The sequence below is a fragment of the Gobius niger genome (assembly GCF_951799975.1).
Source record: "Gobius niger genome assembly, chromosome: 3".
NCBI lineage: Eukaryota > Metazoa > Chordata > Actinopteri > Gobiiformes > Gobiidae > Gobius > Gobius niger.
Window position 1 is genome coordinate 2,243,495 of NC_136854.1, and position 25,146 is coordinate 2,268,640.

The 25,146-nt window shown below is 48.3% G+C and overlaps 2 protein-coding genes across 2 annotated transcripts in view; both read left to right on the top strand.

Annotated features, from left to right (window-relative positions):
* The window catches only part of LOC306960565 (protein NLRC3-like), a gene marked incomplete at both ends in the record, with an annotated part of 303,489 nt that overhangs the window by 54,796 nt on the left and 223,547 nt on the right, over positions 1–25,146 (top strand). The window lies entirely within an intron of this gene.
* The window catches only part of LOC306960416 (protein NLRC3-like), a gene marked incomplete at its 3' end in the record, with an annotated part of 232,902 nt that overhangs the window by 7,541 nt on the left and 200,215 nt on the right, over positions 1–25,146 (top strand). The window lies entirely within an intron of this gene.

The window sequence follows — 25,146 nt, forward strand, 5'->3', positions numbered from 1 at the left end:
TGTGTGATGCTATATCAGTTAGCAGCTGTTCACGTACACCCTCATTTCCCTGTGCATCAGGGCGCACATTACAGTTTGGGTTCACAGAAGAAACATTACCAGGTTGTTTTAAACCATAGCTCAGCTTTGGTGTGGATGCTTCAGGATAAAATAAAAGAGCACCTCTGCCTATACTAGCTAAAGGCTTAGAGGTGAAGACTGGAAGGCCCCTCCCTCTTCCAACAGGAGTACTCTCCATGACTCAATGTAAAACTTCACAAAACAAAACTTGAGGTGAAACTAAAATAGTTCTCAAAATTGGCCCAAATCACACTCAGAATTGTAGGGGAGAAGAGAAAAAAAAAAAAAGTTCATTGCATCAAAGCAAATAGCGACCAAAACGCATCAGCCACATGTAAAATAAACTCATTCAGTATTAGCGCAAATACCATTTAACCTCATCAATGGTAAAAACCTGAGAGCATCAAGGACCGATGCAGATCACTGACACCTCCTCTGAGCTGCAACGAGTCCGTGCGTACTGCGTAGCTCCGTGGGCGCGCGCTCCAGTTGGCTCCAGTTGACGCGCTGCCCAGACGTTGGCCGAAGCGAGCAGCGCGAGCGGCACCGGGTTGATGCGTAGAGGGCGGGTGCGTACTGCGTAGCTCCGAGGGCGCGCGCTCCAGTTGACGCACGATCCAGACGTTGGCCGAAGCGAGCAGCTCGACCGGCCCCGAGTTGATGCGTAGGGGGCGGGCAGTTGGCGCTGGCAAGTCCCGCTGGATCCTGGATGTAACTGCCGGGCGGCTTTTGCGTCACGGTGTCCACAGGCTAACCTCCGCTCGATGTTGTCACAGAAAACGGTCACGGCACCAGTGTAACGTGGATGACTCTGCGTTGTGTTATTTAGTAACGGTCAGGAGACGGGGTTGTTTCACAAGGGTTCTTTATCTGTGTGCGTGAAGAATACCCCGGCTATGGGTCCCTTTGCCCGAATAAATCTGAGTTCTTAGCCCACGCCCAACTCGGATTACACTTACTACAACCTCAGGCTGGAAGTCCCTGCCGAGCCTCTCATGGTTTCTGGGGTTACCTTATTTAACGTCTTGGCGGTCGAATGGGGGACTTCTAGAATTGTAGCAAGGATCAACAACCTAACCTCAAACTCCTGGTACATTCACTAACCCACACTCAAACATCCACAACACAACCATTCGGCATTGAGATATCAGGATAACACATTCGTTGTCATAATAAAAGAACACTTACCCAAGTTGTAGTTTTGTAGTCAAATCAGAAGAAGTTTATTTTGCAGATTTCAATATTCCAAATTCCATACAATGTTACAGAAAGGCAAGGAGCTCAACCTGTGATCTCAGCACAAGACCGTGGTCCCAAAGTTAAGCGGAACCTTCCCGTGTGACACTGCCAGAAGTCTCGAGGCCGTTCGGATTCTTTTCGGGAAGCGTCGACCGCTCTCATCGGACTTATACAACCAAGGTCGTCGACACCTCGCGGGCCTACTAAAAAGGCTCAACCGCAAAATGCAACCAAGGTAACGTCCACTAAGCGAGAGTGGCACTTCCAGTGAAAAACCCGAACTTATATTGCCGACAACAGCAGTGTGTACCACAAAGGAAAGTCCCTCCAGCACACCTTTAAACAAATCAGGCGACGGTCAAGTGCTCTGGAACTCTTTTCAGGCTGAGCCACCACGCCAACATCCGATAAACAGAGTAGGAGAGTGATGGCCCCGAGGTCAGGAAAACACCCGTGAGTCGTCAACCGAAACTGGTTTGAGACCGAATTGCGGTAGACGGGACAGCTGTATTTATACAGCTCCTACCGTCAGCTAACCTGCGTCAGAAGCGAGGGAAAGTAAGGGACTTTCCATCAAAACATCCCCCCACCCCATATTCCGAGAAGGCTGAGCGCTCAGGGTTTCCTGTTATTGTTCTCGCCTCTAACCCCAGGTTACAGGGCGGACTTTGTTTAACTTTATCCAATCATATCATAAAAGGCCATTTCTCTCCCTGGTGACAGAGGTATTTATATATATACAACATATGGAAGGCCATTTCTTGCCTTGGTGACAGAGTTATTTATATGTGCACCCATATGTGATGCACACCATTACAGAATACTGATCAGAAAACTTGATCAGATAAATGAAAACCATATAAAATTAAAACATCATAACAAATAACATATAAGTATCATATCATTTTTATAGCATCTTGGTCCCTAAGGGAGCCTCGGCTAGGTATACTGTTTTATCCTTTTTATAGCAGGGTTTTTCCCATTTTTCTGTATCATAAGAAACATTATTCCTGACCTTTACAGCTGGGAACCCCAGTATTACAGCACCTTTGTAACACTAGAGTTCCAATCTTTATTCATTTTTTATTTACATTTGTACAGGCTGGATTCATCACTTATTGGGAAATACATTTTCTTGAGATCACTTGTTGGGATGTACATTTCTTGAGAGAAACACCTTTACACAAATACAATTATAGCCATAAATCAACCACTTAACGAGAGATTGTTATTTCCGAACTTTTCCACGCAAGTAAATAAGCAAGCAAGCGTCATTACAATAAAGCAAGTTAACCTGTAATATCCATTGAATGAATGAGGATTGAACTATTCTTGATAAACCTTTGTAAACTTAGTATGCTCTTGAAAGTAGCCCATATGTTATATCTTTGTATGGGTAATAGAAACAAACCTACTGAACTCGTATCATATAAAACTCATCAATCGTATAAAAAGCATCCACAAACTTAAAATACTCAAAGTCATATAAAATAAAGAAATCCTATCTTGGCTAAAGAGTTAAAAAGTCAATACAACAACAACACTTCTTTTTATTTTTGCATGTATGCTCATTTTTATAACACACCCCTTTCATTTGGAACTTTTGTCAGAGCAAGCGAGGTTGGGGAACTAAGCTACTTTTTATACTCCTAAGTTTTCTGTGAGACCCTGACGGCATCTCCTCCACTTTTTAGCTGGCCGTTCATCCGGGGACCGGATGGGCCTAATAGGCCGCCGAAGCAGCCTGGGGTGTCCAACCGGGAAGTCCCTAGCCTAGAGCCCCCTCCCTCCGTTCAGCCTCTGCCCTCAAAGCAACAGGAATGATTACTCCAATCATTACCTCTTACTGGACAGACTCCAACAGCGAAAGGGTGCGGCCAGAGGCCCTGGTCGGACTAGAACACACTCCTTCACTCCAATCCTTCAACATCCTCCTCTGGAGTTATCATGACTGTTGCCACTCTAACTCCCTTTCCTCAATATCGATGATCACAAACTTAATCCTCCAAGGGAGGCGGGTCGTCCTCATCCTCCTCTGGCTCTGGGGTCTCACTAACACTGAGAATTTGTCGTTGTTGGAACTCCAATTCTTCTAACTCATCCTCAATCGCCTGAAAGTTCCACTGCTGCTCTACAGCTTCTTGTTTTTCCACGGCTTCTGCCCAGTCCTGCAATTCAGTTCCTTGCTCCCTGTCTCTCTCTCTGGTTTCTTTACCTTCATGGAAAATGACTGTCGATTCTGCTGGTTTATCATTAGGTTCAGGGTCTCCCAAGGGAAGCTTCCTCTGCGCTTTGAAGCGTTTGTTATGAGGTTTCTGTGGGAAGGGTTCTGACAGTACCCGATCTACTTCACCAGAGGAAAGTTTATCTTTCCTCCCTCTCTTGTGTCTGTTTTTAGAGAACTCTTTAGGGGTTTGGGTGCTCAGCTTATGCCACACCTCAGTCATGACACTCAAACACTTCTCCTCCTGTGCCTCAGTTACTGTTGGAAATGCACTGTGTCGTGAATAGTCCCTGAACAGGCTGGGCCTAGCACACCATTCCGAAGTCCTGGGGGAAGGATTCTTCCTATCATAGTGTCCCACTGCCCTGTCCCACAGATCGTTATTCCAGAACAGTACAATACGATTTCGCTCTGAATAATGCTCCTGGGGCATTATTCTATTAAGAACACTCCTCGCGTCCCGTCCCTTGCTTCCGAGCCTCATCATCTGGCGCAACTTAATCCAACATGGCCACATTTTAGTAACAACCCTTGAGTCCTCTCCTTTCAAGTGGAGACCCTGTTCTTTGAGGTGACTTAACAAGGATCTGACCTCTGTTTCTGGCATATGTTCCAAGTTTACTCCCGGTATCACGCGAGAGCCCAGATGACCTGCTTGCTCCGTACAGCTTGACCGATCACATAACCATTTATTGTCATTTACTTGTGTTCCATCTCTTACCCATCTGTATCTCGCAATGACCCGTACCAGGCTTTCCTCCGGATCAGTGGTAACCACAAAGTGTGGATGGTCATCCACCGCAGGACCCCCGGCTTTAAGAAACTGCCACCTACGCCATGGAGGGTTGTCAGGTACCTCCTGATACCAGAGCCAGGGTCCACCTGGTGATTCCAGTCCCACGGCTGCAGCTGGAACAACCAGCAATCTCTGCCGCAGTAGATAGCCCCCCAAAGTTTCCCCGCTGGTTGAACAAGGGTCATTCATGGTGGTGTCAAATGCGTAAATCCTGTCGATTGGTCCGCCCCCAAAACCGTTGTTTTGGACGTCATAAATCCTGATACAGTTACACTGTGCCCAATTTTCCTCTAAACCCAAGAGTTCCCAACTGACTCCTGGCATGAGGGGCGCGCGAATCTCAACTGGCTTTTGGATAGCCTTCTGCCAGCCCCTCATCATGTTGCCCAGTAACTCATTAGTAATAGATCCATCAGGCCGTTGCCAAAGTCGAGGGAACAACTCCCTCGAGGGAACCTCTGCAATATTATCCTTTAAGGATGGCATCAGGATCTCAGGTAGCCCCCTCTCTTCTCCCTCGGGATCGTGGGTCTGGACGAGCTTGGTAGCACAGAGAATCCTCTCCAAGCCCGGGATATCCTCTGCCTGGTACGCCGCCTGGAATCGATGGATGGCCCACAGCCGCCGTAACCGCTCCGCCTCGTCTCGATGTTTCAGCCAGTCCGCGTTGACGTTGAACTCGGTGAGGTGCAGGAAGCGAGACCTCTCCTGGTTGTGTGCCTGCATCCGGTCCCAGTACCACTCTCCGACGCCCTGGTCCTTGAGCTTGGCCATCCTTCTCTCAAATCTCTCCCAACATCCTGCCATCTCCCTATCAGCCTCAGCAAATTCTTGTTCCTCCAGAGCTGTCATTTTAGATCGGCCCCAGGCTGACGACGTTTCCCCAGGCACTGGCCCTTGGAAATACTTAGCCGCTATTCTGTCCCTTTGGTCATACCTTGGGTCCCCGAACCTCATCCCTATAGCAGGCCAGGTTCTCTTTTGGATTTCGGTCTCAATATCTGTTTTCTCTATTTCTACCAGATCCCTGTCCTCCTCCTTGGTAAATTGATAATTGAAGCATTGTGCTTCCCACTTAGTGGGGGTCTCACAGAACATTTTGAATGTGGCTATCTCTAATTGGGTCATTCTTTCCAATTCAGCGCCTGTCACTTTGTTCCTTTTGGAGGTTTTAAGCTGGAACTCTTCTATTATCTGTGCCATTTTTCCCTCTTCTAGCAGCGAAGGTTGCCCCCTAGTCCTCAAGGAAGGCATGAAAACTGACTCCTGTCCCTCGTCAGACCAGTCTGTATCATCGTCTCTTACCCTAATGTCCATATCTCCTTCTTCCCCCTTCTCTCCATTACTCTCCTCCGTTATTCTCTCCTCATCACTCATCTTATCCTGTAATCACAGACAAACCTTGATTCGTCAACCATTTTATAATATACCTTGAGCCCAAGGCAAACACTCTGCATTCATACTTTCCGTCCACCCAACTACTGTAATGTAAAGTCAAAAGTTCCTGATTTTTCCCTTCAACTCGGCCCTCGTAATGTTTTTTAGTGAAAGGCTGTCCGTCAATCCCCGCGGCCATGGTAGACTTCGTACGCCAATGTCTGAGTCTCTCTCCATAGTCAGGTTTCAGTTCGATCGAATTTTCTCCTTCTACCTTCCCTGGTTTTAGTCCGCAAATTTTCTTCCATTTTCTATTGTCTGAGTAGTTCCAATATAGGAATCTCTTTGGACCGACAGTGGACTCAATCCATATGTCCAAAGGTTTCTCCCCAGAGCCCTGGGTTAAACTGGACGTCTCAGATTCTATGTCCTCTAGAGAGCCCTGAGTTGGATTGGACGTCTCTAATTCTATGCCTTCTAAAAACCCCTGTGCTGCTGCATGGACCGGAGGCGCACCAGGAGTCTCTGTGGGTAGACATGGACCGCGAATCGCCCCCTCCTCCTCAGGCCTTAAGCCGTCATCAGGAGTGAACGAGTCGACGTCCATCACACCCTGCTCCATGACATGCCTCACATCCAACACAACATCACCTTCTTCGGTTTCCACCACCTCCGGGAAAGTAATGTCCATGAGATAGTCGTCAACCTCCATTATTTACTTCCTATTATTTCCCCTCTTTTTAGGTCGTCCCCGTTTCTTTGCCTTGTGTGGCGGTTCGTAGTCAGTATCAGATGAGTCCTGAGTCTCGTTGGGATCGACGCCTGGATTTTCGGGTTTTGCGACGCCTGGATTTTCAGGCTTCGCAACAGCTACCCCAAGAAGTCGCCGAGCGAGCACAAATGCCCCTGTAGTTTGAGTACTATTGTCTATTAATCCTTCAGTCTGAGTGCTGTTATCTCTAACGGGGATTAACTCCGTTATTTTTGCAGCGGATCCGTCTGGGTCCTCGTCGTGATCAAAATTGCAACGTCGACAGTACACGCAGTCGTTAAAGCCTTCCCGCTCTCGTTCTCTCTCGTTGTACACGAACACACCGGTCACATCTGGGTTGGTGTTCAACGCCTCTACTATGATGCTTTGTCCTAATCCTACTAGTCTATAAGTGGCCCGTCCACAGTTAAGAGCCCGAACGTGACGTCTTTGTATGAAGCAGCACAGACAAGGACTTGCCGTTGGAGCCGCACTATCGCATATGGTCCGTCCGTCGGTACTTGTGGAAGGGACAGTTATCAGATTGTTAAACACGTGTCGTGGAGGCTCTGAGCCTATATCCACCGTCTCTTGTTGACCTGGCGGTGTGGCTGAACCTTCCTGAAACGTAACATGCATACATTAGCACAAATAGCGCAGCGGGTTGTTTTAATATGAGCATCATTACTAGTCCAACGATGAAACACCCAGTTTCCATAAACAGTCCAAGCCACACTCTCCGGTCGTTTTTTGAATTAGTCCTCCCAGTCAATTTCTTTTTAAGCGTATAGAAACATAGCATAACCCAGCATGCCCCTCCTATGCCTAACAGAGGTTCTACAAAATTTGGGACATACTTCATCTGGACCTTAAGGGTCTGTTCAATAGCCTGATGAGCACCGTACATGAGGAAACTAGCTCTCCATACGTTAGCGCCCACGTCATATAGGCTTCGTGGTATAAACAAACGGTGCTGAATTAGAACTAACATTAAATAGAATGCGGATCCATCTATCGAATTGAGCCCCACCAGGCTCCTAGTCGCCATGACCACGCTAATGGCCAAAATCACCAATAAAATTATTAAAGCCCCCGTAACATTCCTATGGTCACGATTAGTCAGGATTCTCAGCATTGAAGTCAGAATTGGTATGAGAAAAAGCCATCCTACCGCCGCCGTAGCTACAGTCCCTTCCGGGGCTGCCTCGAAGTTGGTCGCATTTTTTGTTGTCTGGTTAGGGGAAGCCATTCAGTCTGTAAGGAGGGAGCGTATCCTGTGGAGCATCAACCCAGAATGAGCGGTGCTTCCGTGTCAGGGCTATTATTGCGCGAAGCGTCTCCGCCCTCGGCTAAGGACCTCCTCCTTCTCTCTCTCCCTTGCTCGGGGTCTTCACGAGCAAACTTATTCGCTCTAACAATTTTATTTTGTTTAACCTTCGCCTTCTTCTTCTTCTTAACATCCTCGTAGATCTTTTTGATCATTAAACTAGTGATTTTGTCTTCCCTCATTTTCCTGCGGTTAGAAATCCACCTATACGGGGCGCAGCAGACTTTCCTAAGGCAATTTAGAACTGCTAAAAATTTCCAAAATATCGCCAGTACTATAAGCGCCGCTATGGCTATCATTATCCATTTTAGATACCAAAAGACTTCTTTAACCCACCATTGTACCGCCTCTGCTGTGTCCACGACACCTTGTTTAACGCCTTTTACCGTGGCGCCCAATAACATTGCCCCTGCTAGTCTCCATGCCGGAACCCCCGAGCCTTTGGGCCAGACATATGGCCTGCTAGTATGAATACCCATATCAGAGCAGTCAAACAGATCATCAGTGGTTTCTGTTGGGTATGATTCCTCCATGGGTTGACATGACCTAGAGGTGGCTGCAGGGATCCACCAGGGATCGGATCGAGTAAGATTACGTGCAGCCAGATCTTTTTCAAACTCTGCTTTCTCAGTCGTTGTGGTATCTAGGTTCTGAAAGCCGTTTTTCCGGCATAATACGTTTTTGGTGAACATGTACCTATCTCTCATTAGTCCTCCTATGTCTACGCCTTGTAACCACCCTATCGATGCTACATGTTTGGGCCAATTAGGTACTCGATAGTGCTTCCCTGGGATGGCGCATGACTGCCGCCGATTTATATCTAGAAAGGCTCCTGAGCCAAAGGCATATGCCAAATTCGTCAGTTTTCTTACTCTCGCCATCTCTGTCCTATTGGAGGAACAGGCCCATGTTCCGTTAGATAGCAAATAACATGGTTGCCATTCAACCTCTGCTGATGAGTATTCTCTCGGGCGTCCGGTATACTGATTCGCTTCAGAGATTATCCGCGTGCCTGCCGGTTCCGTAATTATTTTCCTCCAGGCCTCTGATGCGTTCCCCCACCTAAGTTGTTTCCACTGTATATCCGGGGAAACCGGGATCCATCGTACATCAACGGTATGAGGATCGTGAACGGAGGAAGTATCTCCCCCAGTCCAGTCACTTTGGGCTATCCTATACATTAAGGCCCGCTCGGTTGTATATAAGTTAAACAGCTGGTAAGGGAACGGAGACTGGACGGTGTCCTTCCAATACCATACCCCAGCGTGTTTGTTATGCCGTTTGATAGTATGTAAGAAACTTGGGAATAATTGCTTGATGCGGTTGGGGGGCTCGAACTTGAGGTGCAAACCGTCGACATCGTTCCATGAGAGCAAATCTCCAGGAGAGGCGGCCCAATTAGTAACATAAACCCCGCGAGCCCACTTGTTCTCAGATCTGGTCAAGAAAGCCTTATATGCCCTATGCATTTTTGTCAGATTCATCCAGCTGCGAGCAGGGCCGAACTGTACTCTGGTTAACCATCCCCACCAGTCGGGAACACTATATCCCCTAGGCAAGTTATCAGTCACCCTATCGACAGGTAAGCCATGTTTAATAAACGGTTCCCATTCTCTAGTATGACTCCATTCTGTCATATTTTCAGATCTAATCTCATCCGAGTACCAACCATGATCATAATTCTGGACTTTTATCTTACTTTTCCAATCTTTCTTGATAGATTGTCGCACATGTTTCAGGCCATCGTGGTTATGAGGCGGCTCGGGATAAACCATAAACTTGTGCTCCACGCGCTTACTGGTTCTGGGGATACTCATAACGTATGGGATAACCAACGTGTCCATCTGTTCTGAATCAAAGCTGTCCCACCCCTGATTGCGGCCTAAGATCATTCCCGCTAATTGAAACCATTCCCAAGCTTCCATCAACATGGAGGCATTGTTCCTGGAGCGAAGATGTAAGTCTGTCAGTTTGTTGGGCAAGTGCTTGGAGCATTGAAACATTGCGTTTTCCCAGGTTTCGTTTTTAAATGGCCAAATTCTAGAGTAGTTACGAACATACGGCCACGGGTCAGCGATTAGCTGGTAGGCGTGGGTGACCTTCGTCAAATCATCCCCAGTAAGATGACTGAGGCACCTCTTAGCCCTAGTCCACCATTCAGAGCGCCCTTTTACAGTCCAGTCCCGGTAAGGCTGTCTGGACATTTGCGGGAGAGATATCCCTACGGTAATCCTCCAACAGGCATCGGGGCCGTCAGCCGGATTAAGAGGTTCTCCTTTGGTCATCCTTCGAGTATTACACAGGATCTCATCACGCGCAAACTGCCCTGTCTGACTCCACATTAGCCTCTGCTGGGCTCTAGGGAATTTCCTCAGGAACTGATTTAAGTCAGAGCCTGGGTCTTTCTGTGCATCAATGCCCTTCCAGTCCTCCTCTGGGAGAACAAAAAGTAGCCACTCCCAGGTAAAATTATTGCCGCTTTTCTTTAGTGGTTCATATATTGCCGTAAGATCCCCCCAGTCCGTAGCCGAATCTTCATAAATTTCCTGTTGATTGACATGTGATCCCATGGGTACTGGAGATGCCCAGTTTGGGAACGTATTATTCAGATTGATAAGAAAACACGGCTTAATTTCGTCAAGGGTTTTGCCCATCCGATCTTTAGGTCGTAAATAAATGACACAGTGCCTACGAGGATCGGACACGTTCAGTCCTTGAGCTGGATCTGGGTCCTGACTAAATCTACCTTCCCACGGACCCCACGGACTCCTAGCTTCGTCCCAACCGATGGTTTTGATGACGGGATATGGGCATTTGGTGCCATTACCATAAGTTAATTTTCCAACTCCGCCAGTCATATTCCAAATTTTTAAGAATATGCCCTGGAGCCATGCCATATCGTCGTTCGTGCAAAGTAATTTTCTTAAGGTAAGTTCTCTAGTCATATAAGCTTGTCTAGTTCTCCTGGGTTTTCCTACCGCCTGCTCTCTTGGCCAGTGATCTTCCTCTACCAAGGTTGGCATGATTCCGGCAAACATTTCTTCCCGGGTCAATTCGGTTATGTCTGAGAGCTCATCAGTTTCTTGAGTCTCCCGCCAGGGGAAGTCCTGCCGCTCAAATTCTTCTTTAGTGAGGATCTTGTGCAGAGGCCCCATCCACACCGTATCGTTACCTAGCTTTTGGCAGGTTTTGAGGAGACCATAAGTTGTCTCAGTAACCGTCCACCCGCGCCTACTGGTTTGACCATAGGCCACGTAGCTGCACTGTACCGTTTTGGTAGCTTTAATCGTCCCCAAGAAGCTCAGATATCCCGGTTTCCTAGATATTGACGCGTGCCGAACTATCAGCCCATCCTGGGTCGAGTTTTGAAATTGTTGAACATATTGGTCCCACGTTGCCGCTGAGCCTGCAGTAAGGTTTTGCTCCGAGTAAATTCGTTTAATCGCGCATAGATTTCGATACGCAGTTTCCGACATAAGTTTCATGGTTCTCATTATTTTCAGCTCACAACACGGGCCTGTATATGGCACAAAAGCTATGTCGCATCCTGGCACTATGGGTTTTGTGAATGTGACCTGGCAAACTGCCCGGACTCTACTGTCTATGGTTGTTCTAACAGCGTCAGGGGTAACGGTACTTGGGTGTAGGGTCGCGGTAGCCGTGATGATGTTATTCAGATTAGGTTTGACGGTGGTAGGGATGGAGGTGCTCAGATTTTCAAACAAAGTTGACCCATTCAGAATGATTGGCAATGTGCAGTTGTCATTAAACGGAGGCTCAGTGGGCTCCTCTATATCCGTGACCCCAAAGGGAAACTCCGTGGCATTAAAGGGGAATTCCGTGACATTAAAGGGAAATGCCGTGGCATTAAAGGGGGATTCCGTACGTTCCTCCGGTCTTACGGCACTAATTGGGGGCCCTGTGAGTTTTTCAGGCCTTACGGCCTGGGTTGCGTTTCCTGTCTGTCCTTCCTGAGGTTCGATAAGTACCGTTTGATTACATGCCCCATACAATCCCTGAGTGATCATTAGAAACCTAACCCCCTTGATTATATAGTCCGTCTGATCGAATACTGACATATTGCCTGTCCCATACGGTATGGGATACAATACATCCCGTACTGGGGTGTAAGTGGCGCAGTTTTTACACTTCACCACCCTTTCTTTAATAATTCTCTTCATGGACCCTGTCTCTTTTACTTTTGTTACAGCTCTCCGTCCCAACTGAACGGCCAGAACCACAACCACTACTGATAGAATAATCATAACAATTCTTGGTACCCATCCCATCTGTAGGTGTTTTTCCAAATCTTTAAGTTTCTTTTTACGTTTATGGGCCTTATGCGCTACTCGGACCGGTGACAGTTGTCTTTGGAGGTCCTGTGCCCTATCCCTCTCTGCCAAAATGCGACGGGCTTTGAGCTCATAGTACTTGCGATGCCACCATGCAGAAACCGTCTCCGACCAACTTAATTTCATTTTCTAGCCTATTGTTTTACTGGTGATATCAAAGTGATGTGTCCTACTTGAGAGACTTCAGAGGGGATATGCTCCAGTCGACTATGTGCCTAATTATTCAGGAGGTAGAATTATCACTCTCTTTTACTTCCTCCTCTGATAATTTACCCTCCGTCTGTGTCAACCAACACTCAAATTGCCCGATCCAGGTTTCGTCAACAGATCATCTATCCAGTGATGTCCAGTCAGTATAATAGTCCGCAGTCATAATACTATATGTAAGAAATAAGCCAATCTTTCCAGTACAGCTGCCACACTCCACCCAGTCAGCTCCCGTCCACTACAACACACAAGGGCCTTATATCAATCACACCACTCACACTATAGGCCTGTGGGCCTAGTGAACGTTCCAGGAGCATGGTGTACTACATGGCCCTGGCTATCCAGGGACAATACTTCCCGCCATAGCGCTTTGTATGCCAGCGGCAGGCTTCGATTCCAGAAAGGGGTTGGCGCGCTTCCTTATAGACAACTCGAGTGGGTTCGCCCTTGGGTCTGGGGCCTGACATAACACACATTGTGACCAGCTCAAATGAGGATCCACCACTCTTGAGCCCACCATACATAAAGTACTTGGTAAGTTGGACTTTCTGAGCGCACCTGCCAGGGGCACGACCTGTGGCTGTACGACAGGTTTCTTGGATCCACAAATTTCCTTTGAACAGTTTGAAGGGGAAAACTACGTTTATCAAGGAAACTTGACAGACTAGATCGTCGCGTATCATCCCCCAGGGGTATTGGAGACGATGGGATGCTCCTGGAAGTTCCCAAGGATGGAACTCAACTCGCGATGCCTGAGTTCTAGGAACGCAGGCCACTGACTTTGAAAGATTCCGGGCCTTCCAATTATCTGTGTGGTTGGCACCAATGATCTTACTCAATTCACTGAACCAAACCTCAGCCTCAGGGGGGGTCATGTTACAGGGTTGTCTGGGAAAGGGAATCACCTTGGCAGGTGACCATATGACTGCACCCGCCGGCTCCTTATCCTCCTCTACATTAGACCAGGAAGCGATAATCTGCTCCTCCATGGGTTTATGAGTTAAGAACATGGCCCCCAACATTAGGGTGAACACAGCCCCAGAAAGCAGCCCTACCCCAAACATCATCCACACAACAAGGTTTGAGGGCACCTCTTCCGTTTCTGATCCTGCCTGTCCATCTTGATCCTTTTCCTCCATTGCACGGTAACTAGGTCCCGTCATGACCTGTCAAAACAAAATTTTTCCCACTTAGCCCTTAATACAACTTCTAATCACCAAATTCAATCATCCCCACTCGTTCATTCTAACTCCTACCATTCACACTATAGGTCTGGCCTTCATGGCTGACCGCTCATTACTATTGAGACTATTACTGTTGTACAACTGCTTCACCCCCACGACTCTGACTGCCAGACGAGTCTTGGGCTCCGCTCGTTGGAACTGGCCTAGCTCTGGATATATCCCATCCATCTGCCGCCTCATCCAGTTTGCAAATTCTGTTCAATCTCTCTTCAGAAGAAACAATTAGAGAGGAAAGGGGAGCAATCATGTTGAAACAGACAGCTACGACATCACTCCATCCTTTCATCTTAATCTCCCGTTTGCAAACTGTCGCCGTGACCCACAGGTCGGGGCTCGCCGTCACATCCTGTATATCACTAGCCAACAACATAATTGACTTTTGCCAGGTGACAATTTCCATGGAGGCTGTGTCATAAGCCCTCGTCCCAGTAGTAAGCCAATCCCCGTCATCGGGTCCACTAGAGGACACCGAGAAGTCCAAGGTTTCATAGTGGGACCATTTGTATGTCTTGTCATCCAGGACCAATTTACTAAGCTCTTCCTTTGTACCGTCTTTTTTGAAGAAGCGCTTCCACCCGGTCAGTGGAGTAACTACGGGGAAGTCAAAGATACGCCTGATCATAGCTGTCTCATGCTCTCGTGTGACACGCTCATTACCTGTCAGGTTACCTAGCAACCCCAAGGGTCTGGGTCGTTGGCTTTGCCCCTTACAGTTCCTAAATGTCCAGCCAATAAGGTGACACGAACACGTAGGCCCATTTGAGAATATATGCCCATCCTGCCTAACAATGTCGAATCGATGGGACTGGAATCTCCTACAGTGGTTACACAATGATACCCGGTATTTCCCCGGCAACTCCACACCCTGGTCAACAGCTGGCTCCGTTATATAAGATTTGGGCCTGCTCTTCTTTAGCCCAGTCCACACCACTGTGAAGACTGGGCGGTTACACAGTACACACTCCCCAGGTTTATATGGTTTCCAATTCGGCCTGGTGTAATAGGGCATCAGTGGCACAATGATACCCTTCATAATAGGGGCGGTTGCTTTTATTATGACAAGACCCCGGGCGCCATTGGTACGTCCTTCCATCTCACCGAATGGTTTGGGTGGCTCAGTATCTGCCTCACTAATCTCACCTCCATCAAAGCACATATCTTTTTCCCTTTCTTGAGTCCCTTGTTGCATACTTCCGGTGGGACTAGATCCCGGAGGACACGGTGCCAACTCACCGTCCTCCTCAGGATCCTCCTCCTCTGGCCCTTCCGCTATATCCTTTAAACCAAGAGAAGCCATATGTTCCGCTAGTTGTTTTTTAGAAAAACGCACCTTCTTCTTAGGTCGTTTCACACCCTCTACTTCCTGGTCCACTGCAGCTTTACCTCTCCGTCCGCGCGGCATAATAGCCCTATTAGTTTGGTTGGGTAGGCGAGACGCGGTTTTTCACGAGCAATTGGGTGGGGTGTGTCAGATACGTCCTAGTACCATCCGTTACTTCCACCACATTACCCTCAACTTTAGTTACCTTGGCTGCGCCTTCAAGGCTCCTAAGCACCCATTTTCCCGCTTCTTTTCCTCTATTGGTAATCCACACTTCGTCTCCTACCTGCAAATCAGGAGGATTAACGTCAATTTCCTTCTGTTTTGGGTTTAAGTGGGGTAACGACAGCATCTGGTTAATCCTAAGCAAGTTCACTGGGCTATCCCATTGTTCGTCCCCAGGGTGATTATTGCTTCCTTAACCGTGCGTACCGCTCTCTCAGCTACTCCATTCGTCTGTGAGGCATATGCAACGCTGCTAACATGAGTGATACCCAGGTCCTCTAACAACTTTTTGGACGCTGCTGAAGTGAACATCGTGCTATTATCTGTTCTTAGGGTCTGCGGGTCCTCTGCCCCTGCCAAAAACTGACAGAACGTGTCCACAAATGCTTTGCTGGATTCTTGTTTTATCGGATAAACCCTGCCATAACCTCCTGCATTATCGATAATGACCAGAAACTTCATATTTCCCCTTTGGCTCCGCTGATTCAGATGTCCCACGTCTGCTGAAAAGTGTTTACCCGCCTCATCGGTGGCAATAGTTTTCATCTGATATTGTACGTGTCGCCTCCCACCTTTCATAGCACACATCTTACACTTTTCCTTCATCCTTTTGTAGTCTCCGTGCCAGGCACTGATCTCTATTCCCTGCTCTGACATCCATTTCCCAAGCCTCTGGCGTCCGATATGACCCAGAGCTCTATGAGCATGTTTAACAAAGTGATAATTTTCATCTCTGGGGATGGTCAGCCTTTTGATACCATCCTCGTCTACTGCGTACCAGGCTTTTGGAAAAATCGCTGGTCGCGACTTGAACAATGCTTGAACCCTTTCCTGAACTAACTGATCCACTTCTGCATTACGCATGTGGTCCTCAGTAGTACCCTTGGTATGACTATTAATATGTTCCACTTTAATCCTGACGCCCTTCATTAGTTTAGCAATGATCTCCCAAGTTTCCTTGTCAACCAACTCTTTACCCTTAAAGTTTTGGAACTCCTTTTGCCTCCAATACTTCAGATTTTCTGTCATACCATCCTTAACGTACATGCTGTCTGTGACTAATCTTATAACCCTCTTCTTCCTGCGATCCGCCCATGCTAACGCCATCATGGCCGCAGTCACCTCCGCCGTTTGTGCCGATCCTACCACGGTTCCTCGCTTTTTAACCATCAATTTACCCGTGGGGCCGTAAGCTACATATCCCCAAGTGCTTTTAGTCTCTCCCGCCTTACAACTTCCATCAGTAAACAGGGTAACCTGGGGTTTAAACACTTCTTCTGGTTCCTTTTTAATGATATTGTCGAACTTGGCGTTAGGGTTGGTTGTTATTTTCCAGGTAGGGTCTGTCAACATAATTTCCCATTTTCCCCATCTACTGAGGTAGGCCTTAGCCCCGGGAACAACATCTTTCTTCGTTTCCATAACTAACCCAGAATTCGTGAGTACGGTGACTCCTTTTGAGACCGCGTATTTGTTTAAGTATTTATAAGCCTTTGACAACAGCTGCAGCTCCCTTTCTGGGGCAGTGAATCTCATTTCCGTATCGGTCCACACATAACTGATGAGGGCTAAAGTTTTACGCTTTTCGTTCATTACTGTGATTGTTCCTCCCTCATCATCAAACTCTGTAGTAAGGACGAGCGGTTCGTCGGCTACATGTGCAGTCAGCGGGACAATATTGGCCATGATCTTTTGCTTGGCCTCCTCGAAAGTTGCTTTTTCTTCTATGGTTAAATCGCGATCATGCGTAAGGACGCGGTTTGCCTCTGAACGAGTTCTGAGGCCCTTTTTCATATTGTGTAGTGGCTTCAACAATTTCGCCATATCTTTCACGTGCGTTTGTACGTAGACCATTTTGCCTACTGCTTTCTCTAGGTCCAGTACCGTGTTTGGCACCGGTATTTTAGCAATATATTCATCTGCTACTTCTTTGCCCAAGTCAGTTAGCTTAAATCCTAGATACATCACTGTACTTTGTCCAATGAAAGATTTCTTGAGCCCGATCTTTAGGCCTGCTTCTGCGAGACGTGTTATGACCTTCTCTAGCACTTGTAAGTGCTGGTCTTCGTCGTTATTGGTGAAGTAAATATCGTCCACATAGACCAGCACCCCGGGGATATCCTTAAGGATCTTTTCCATGGTTTCCTGAAAACAATTTGGCGAGTTTAAATAGCCCTGGGGGAGCCTCGCCCAGCAGTACGTTTCCCCCAGGAACACGAACCCTGTTTTGGTGGCTGATTGCTCCTCTAAGGGGACTGACCAAAAACCATTTGCACAATCGATACAGGTTTTATATTTACATATTTTTAGGTCCTGCAAGGTTTGCCTTGGGTTAAGCAACACCCTCTGGTCTTTTACTGTAACGCGATTTAATCCCTTAAGATTATGTACCAATCTATAGCTGCCATCTGACTTCTTGTATACTGCCTGTATAGGCAGCACTGCTTGGGGGTGGTCAACTCTTTTGATGACACCTAGGGTTAGTAGCTCTTTTATGGTTACCTCTAGTTCAGCCTTTGCCTCTTTTGGGATGGGATATTGGGGCTCTGAATCTGGGACTCCTCCCCTAATGGTATATTTCATGTCTTTTATCAAGCCAACATCATTTTTAAAGCGTGAGTAGACACCTTTGTCCAAAATTGCCTTAAGTTTGATGGGATCCAACATTGAATTCTTAATTACTGTAGCTTTCTGCTGTTCTATGTCATATTCTTTTAACCATGCCACTCGTTCGCTCTGTAACGCGGGGTGATTTACCCTGATCTGTGTAGAGTCTTGTTCTATGAGATCTGAGGGGTAGTATGTTTCAGCATGTATTAAGTCTTTGTTCGCGAGCAAATTATGGGAGCCTTTTATTCCAATAATGGGGCCTAATCGGACCTCTGGTACATGTTTGTGGGAGCCATCAGCCAAAATCACGCATCTCTGTTCGCCCGTACTTTGTGCTTCCTCCCCTATTACCGAAACGTCAGCTCCTGTATCAATATCAAATATAACCAACGTATCTTTATCTATTTGTACTTCTGCTTTGAGCCTCATGTGGTCTTGTACCGCTATTCGTGACAATTCTTCTATAATATTTACAGGATCATGAGCGCTAGTGTCGGCTAGTCCTGGGGCGTTCCTTGATTCTGAGAGGGAGCAGACTGTAGTACATCCCTCGGTGGTCCCCTCGGCTGGTATCTGGGGTTCTGTGCCCTTGGATAATAAACTGGCCATTGGTCCGCTGGTGGCATTCTCTGTGGGGCAGGTCCGTCCGTCCAGTCCCTGATGTAGTCCGCTTTCTTCCGGGCCAAATCTTCCTTCTCCTCCTGCGTCATGTTCAGGAAAGCCTCTCGATCGACATACTGGGGTGGAGGCGGCGCTCCTGGTTTGATCTTCAACCCCATGAACACCTTCCTCGGAGGTGGGGGTCCTCTTGGCTGTTGTGTTTGCGCTGAGTATGGGGGCTGTGCTGGTGCTTGGTAAGGAGACTGACCTGACTGTTGATAACCATCGTTCCCACTCCTGGGAGGAGGTCCTTGGTTTCTTCCCCTGGGGACTTGGTTGGATGGTCTGCCCTGTGATTGGTGTTGCCTCGGATATGCATCCCTCTGCTGCGGTGCGGACCCCTGAGGTTCCGTAGCTGCTGCAACTCGATCTGCCTTTCTCTTTGATTTGTCCCGTGGTGCCTTGCTGGTCTTGCCCAGTGACTCCGCCAATTCTTTCAGAGCTTCCCATGACATCAGTGCTTGGGCCCTCGGTGCCTTGCTCCTTGTATGTGCGCTTGGTCCGTCCGCTGGGCTTTGTCCGCGGCCCCCAGTCTGGCCTGTCTGTCCGTTTTTTGAGTCCTTAGTCTCTTTTCTGTCCTTCATCAACTGGGTCCTCTGGTCGTATGCCCTGGTGTTTTTTGCTTTTTGGTCCACCGACCACTCCCTCCATTCTATAGCCAGGTGGTCTCCTCCAGGAACTCTGGCCCAAAACCTCTCGAACATTGTAGTTGGCAGTCCGGCTTTTTCCATCTTCGCCATGGCTATGGAGGCAGTAACTGCCCCCTTCTTTACCCCTTCGATCACTTCCGCGAGCAACTCTTCTCCTGGTTCTTTTCCTGGACATGATACTGCCGAGTCTGCCATGTCTTGTAGAGTGTATCCGCTGGGTAGGCCCAGGTCCTGGATCTGGCTCACGATGCAGCTGAAGTGTTCATCTCTCATGAGGGCATCTCCAAGGCCTTTGTGTTGAAGCCTTTTAACATATTGCTCCGTAGTCTCCTCTGGGCGTCTCTTGGGGGTCAGAGCTTGTATGTCGGATACCGATAGATGGTTGGGTTGTCCCGTATTCGAAGATAGCCGCGGAGTGGACATGAAGCTGACACGGCCAGTTGATGGGGGAGGGCCACTTCTGTTATTATGTACAGAAAGGAGCAACTCTGTCATTGTCACGTTATGGGCGTCATCTTCTAAGGGGTCTTGGTAATTGGCTCGGGAGTCTCCTCTATTTAATTCTCTGGTGAGCGACCGTCCTCGTGTCCTCCGTGGCGAGGGCGAGCGACTCCTACTGTGAGAGTAGGCTCTGAGAGTGCGGCTAGAGCCGTCCCTGCTATCCCCGCGTGAGCGTGAGCTTGAGCTAGAAACTCGGTGTTGCCTCCTAGAGCGTCCTTCTCTGTGGTTCTCTGGAGAGAGGCTCCGACTCCTCTGTAGGGCTTTTTCGTGTCGGTCGACACTGCGATCCCTTTTACGGCATCCTTCCAGCAGCCATTGTGCCTGATCCGCGATCATCTGGCACTTGGTTCCCTTAGGGATTCCGGGGGTCTCCAGGATCTGTCTTGGGTCTACAGAGAAGTATTGGGCTCGTCTCTCGTCCTGTCTTGGCCTGTACCATTCGTCATAGGGTTGGTTCCATTCCTCGTCGTCGTCCTTATACTGATCATTGACCCCGTCCACCCATGAGTTGATAGGCTCCCCATCGCTCATCTCATACTCTGGCTCTCCGGCAAATGGGTGTCTGCTATAGTCTACCTTGTACCTTGGTAAAACTTTGGCCCTTCTGTCCCTTCCTCGCAGGGTCTTCTTTTGTTTGGGGTGAGGGTGGTACGACTGGACTGGAGGTGGTCCTCTCCATGGGTTTCCCTCTTCGTTCACAAAGGCTGAAGGTGTTTCTTCCTCAGAATCCGAGTCCTCTTGTGATTCTTCTTCAGAATCACTGTCTTCTGGGGTTGGAGGATCCTCTTCCAGGTCAGGTTCTGCTCTGGGGGAAGGCATGGTTGACCTACTCCTCCTCGATCGTCCGGGCATCCCCGAATTATTGGGCGAGGCTGGGGTTCCTGGGGTAGGTATAATGGCGATGCGGCTGGCTGTTTCCAAGTCTGCCAGATTCCGACAAGCCTTGTCTATCAATTTTTTCACCGCTGTATCTGATTGCCCCACCACAGAGATGTGTATAGTAACCCCAGGGAGTAGTCTGTACCCATCTACAGTAAGCATACATTCCAATCTATCTCGGGGCGTGAGGGTTTCAACCCTGTCTCGTGAGTGGGTTACCAAAATAGTTTCCACCTCAGTGCGTTGGAATGACTCTAGCGCAGTTTGATACAGGCTGGAAAATGTCACCTTAGTTAGGGGCTGTCTGGTTTGAATGAAGACGACCTGTATTACCTCCAGATCTAATTGCTGATTCAAACGGACCACTTTCACACAGTTCTGCTCTCGTTCTGCAGTAGACATGGATCCATAGACCCGGCCACAGAGGGAGTCCCATTTCTCTTTATATCTACCCCGCCAGGCATACTGATCGGTGGGCCTCTCTATGGGGTCAATATGTGAGGTGATGCATACAATCCCTTTTTTCCCTTTAGCCTTCTCGGAGTGTGGACGCATGTACTCGGTAGCCAAGTAGATACGACCAATTTGTGTCGAGCCACGCTCCCCTTCTATCAGGTGGCCTGGCATGTCCGGAGTTATCAAACGCTTATCTGACCTGGGCGTAGATCCGCTCGGTGGTGCGAAGGGGGAGGTTAAGGGGTTGGGTGCCTCTGACGGCCCCGACGGTCTGTGTTGCGGGTTGCCCATTAATGACTGCATTATCTGTGGAGACCGTGACCTGGACGGGGACACAGGGGGTAAGTTTGAGGTATTTCGTATCTGCGCAAGGTTCTGTCTAAGCCTCTCTTGTTCCTCCTCAAGGGCCCTAGTCCTCTGCTCTGCCTCTTGTGCTATATCGTATGCACGAGCGGCGGTAGCGTCTTGCTCCGCACGCCTTCCCCTCCCCTCTTGTTCCCGCAGAAATTCCTGCCTGACATTTATTAGCTGTTCATCTTTTATTTTCAGTTTACTTTCTATTTCTCCGAGTTTTTCACTGACTTTGCGAGTTAGATCTGTAAAGTTAATATTTACAAGAGTTCGGGCCGATTCCCCTAACTCCTGTCCTTGTTGAGCACGCTCACTCCTTTCCTGGGCTAAGAGTTCCATTTGTTGTTGGATTGCCTGTTCGCAGCGTCTCAACTCATTTTGAAAGTCATAGTACTCTCTCTGTCTATTTTGGTTCATCATAAATGCCAGTTTACGCAGCTGCCGTTCTCCTTTTTCTTGAATTTCTTTCATCATCTTAGCGGTGGCTTCGCTCCTATTCTTAAGCTCTCCTTCCAGCTGTTTCATCCTATCTGTTTGGGCCTTAAGGTTCTGACTCATCCTAGTGATTTTACCCACCACTAGTGAAGGAGGGGACGTTTCCTCTAAAGGATCTCCCGAAATCATGGTCTCTTCCCCTGGAGATGGCAGGGTGTGTGCCCCTCCAGGAGTAGTACTGGGCAAGGAATGTTGCGTCGGGTCAGTTCTATCACTCAGGATGGATTCTAAGGGCTGCGGGTCCTGCAACGCAGAACGCGTCGATCTAGGGACCGAGCCAGATCTCTCCCTGCTCCTACCTCTGCTCCTACTGTGGCTTTGCTCACGTTCCTGAAGTGTTTGCCCTGCGGCATGTTCTACTGGGATGGAGTTATGCTCTGAGCTGATTTGTTGGGAATAACGTTGTCTAGGGATTGTGTTTTCTGGTGAATGATTAGGATTAATCTCTATATCATCCTCCTCTCTCTCGGTTTCCCCCTCGTCGCTATCTGTTATGGTCCCCTCAGATATAACTTCATCTAGTTCATCGGACTGTTCTCCCCCAGAGTCTAACACCTCGGATGGCACTCTTGTGGGTGGTACCCCGTGTCTACTGTCATCTAGTACAGGAGAATCAGAGTGTCCCCTGCCGCTTCTTAATTGACCCATTACCACCTCTTTGTCTACCCCTTGCTGATCAGGCTCTCGTGCATTAAGAGGGAGCAGGAAAGTGTCTATGTGAGGCAGCTGCTGTCTTGTCCTGCCTATGGCTTCATGGAGTTTCTGTATTTTCGGAAACCATTCTGCGGTGTACACAGGTTCTGGGTCTACGCCCGTTTTATAACACAGCTCTTCCCTGACGCTCGGACGATAACCAAACCAAAGCGTTCTCAAGGACTCTAAAGCATCTGCTCTCACTTTGTTGATCTCAGGGTTTTCTTCTACGCCCTTACTCAGTATAGCTCCAGCTTCCTTCTTGATGTAGTCGTAGCCTTCTCTGGCTAATACAGCCTCCCTTGAGAGGATTTCGCTCGGATCCGGGGGGGTATAGGGATACTCGGTGTCGGGGAAACTGGTAACCGCCCCAGGCCGCGAGTCGTCCTGAGAGTAGTCATACTCTAATTCGTGTTCTAATGCATCATCTGTCAGAAACACTACATCCCCTCTATCAGATCCCGGCTCATCATCTGTGGCAAAGTTGAGGTGCGCCACAGGAGTTTGCTGATCTCTGTCTATGCTTGTAATTCTACGCTGTCCTCCCTGACTTCCGGTGAACTGGTAGCTAGATGTCCCCTTCCCTATTTCCCTAGGGGGGGTTTGTTTCTTATTTCTATCTCCAACAGGGAGTTTACTTTTGCCAGTGACCTGAGCATAGGTAGTGCTAACCGACGCTGTGGGGCGTGTTCCGCCAGAATAAGGACCAGCATCACTAGTTGAAGGTGCTGTAGGCACGTAGCCAGGTATTTGATTATTTTTAATCTGCAGCTGTTTTATGCTGGGGTATTTCGTCGCTTTAGTTAGCCTCTCCATTTCATCCACCCGGCCGCTGTGCTGAAGTCTAGATGACGCCTCCCCCTGGATAAAGGGGTCAGCATAAGCCACTACAACTTCACGGTGCCGAGTGCGGGGTCGGTTTGCTTTGTTTTGTTTCTGTTGCCGGTCAAAAAGGTCTTTTATATAACCTGCCGCATGAAAGTAACCCCTCATTCTATAACTGCCAGGGGGGTTGGGGTCAGGTTTAGATCGGACGTCAATAGTACACTCTGCCACTTTCTTAATAGTTTCTACTAAATCTGTTTCTCGTTTAGAGTCTATCTCCCCCCCTAGTGACTTAGATTTGCGGAGGTCGTCTAACGCACTGATTTTCTGCTGTAAGAGTGTACAGTGAGTGAGTGCTTTTAATATGTCATAATCCGGTCGCCCCCAGGCTATAGTTGTTGTACTCTGAAAGGCGTCGCACACCTTTTTATATACTCCTGGATCTGGAACCAGGATAATAGGAGTAAACCCTGCGATCTCGTACATTTTTGCCGCGCCCACTAGTTTCTTAATAGTCATAGCCAAGTCGTACCCAAACAGGTATCCTCCCATAATGGTCATAAGTATTATGCCGTCTTTGAACTCCTCCGAACCTGCCAGAGCCTGAAGTGTCGATAAGTAAGCCATTCCTATCTGCATTCCCTGTGTACCGTCCTGAACATCACTAGACCTTCTCCAAGGAACTAGGCTGATTATATCGGTGGCCCCTCCTGGGCCCGGCGGCGCAAGTTTCTGCTTGGTAGCCCCATCATCCATATTGCGGACAAGAATGGGATTAAAAGGGGTCAGAGGAAAAGACGCATATTCATGGTTATTTATAGCGTTTATGGCGAACTCATGTGCTGCGGGATATAAAGCTTGTGCTGCTTGTGCTATTCCTCCTCCTGCCTGCAAACTCGTGTTAGCGCTGGACACCAAGATTACCTTGCGCGTTCCCCTATTCGGAACCATAATCTGTTCTAGTTTAGCACGCACAATGCCTATCCCTTTATCTCCCAACCACATGTATGGGGGTGTCCGTTGTTCCGGTATGGTCCGGCCCCCCTCACTAGGAGCGTAACCTAAGTCGGTCTCCGGTGGGTTCGCACCTTTCTTTTTAGACTTCTTCGTCACCCTCGTCCATGACGTTTTGCTAGACATCTTACAACCTTTTGAGCTATACTCTGCGGGGACCGTTCCTTGTCCTCCTCCCTTAGACAGAGTCAATATTTCCTGATTGCGACGATCGGTCACGTCCCTTACGTAAGGAGGCCGCTCGCTGTTAGTATCTCAGGAAGCTTCCCGTTCCTGGATATCGCACCGTACTCTATTTTAGCTCCTCTGTACCCAGCCGTAATGAGCCCTCTTCAGTTACTAGTCGGATTATTCACCTAAATCCTCGTTCACTGGACACGGGGTATTTTAAGACCCCCTTCTCCGGTACCTTCCCGGAGGAACCAATTTTTCCTTACACGTAATACCCTAATTCCCTAGTCTAACCATTAAAAGCTCCCTCGAGCCTCTATCCTAATTCTAGGACTCACTGAGTGCAGAGACCCTTGGTCCAAGCAGCTCTTTGGGGTGGCCAAGCCCAGATTACCGATTGGTCCTTTAGTTTCTAAACCTACTACCCAACCTTTTTTATATTTCTTTTTATAACCCTATTTCCGTTTTTTCGGTCAACCGACCTAACTCTACCACGTCCACTGTTGGTTGGAAGCCCCACGGCTACTCCAACCCCAAACCTAACAAGATCTCAGGCCCCACAGCCCTCAAGATCACCACAGCCTTCGGCCCCACAGCCCGCAAGGCAGAAACAACACAATTCCAACAATACCTTCTAAAATTCCACACTTAAGCTCTTTGGTCAACTCCCAGCTTGGTTTATGGGATAATTGATCCTGTTCGTGACGCCATGCGTGAA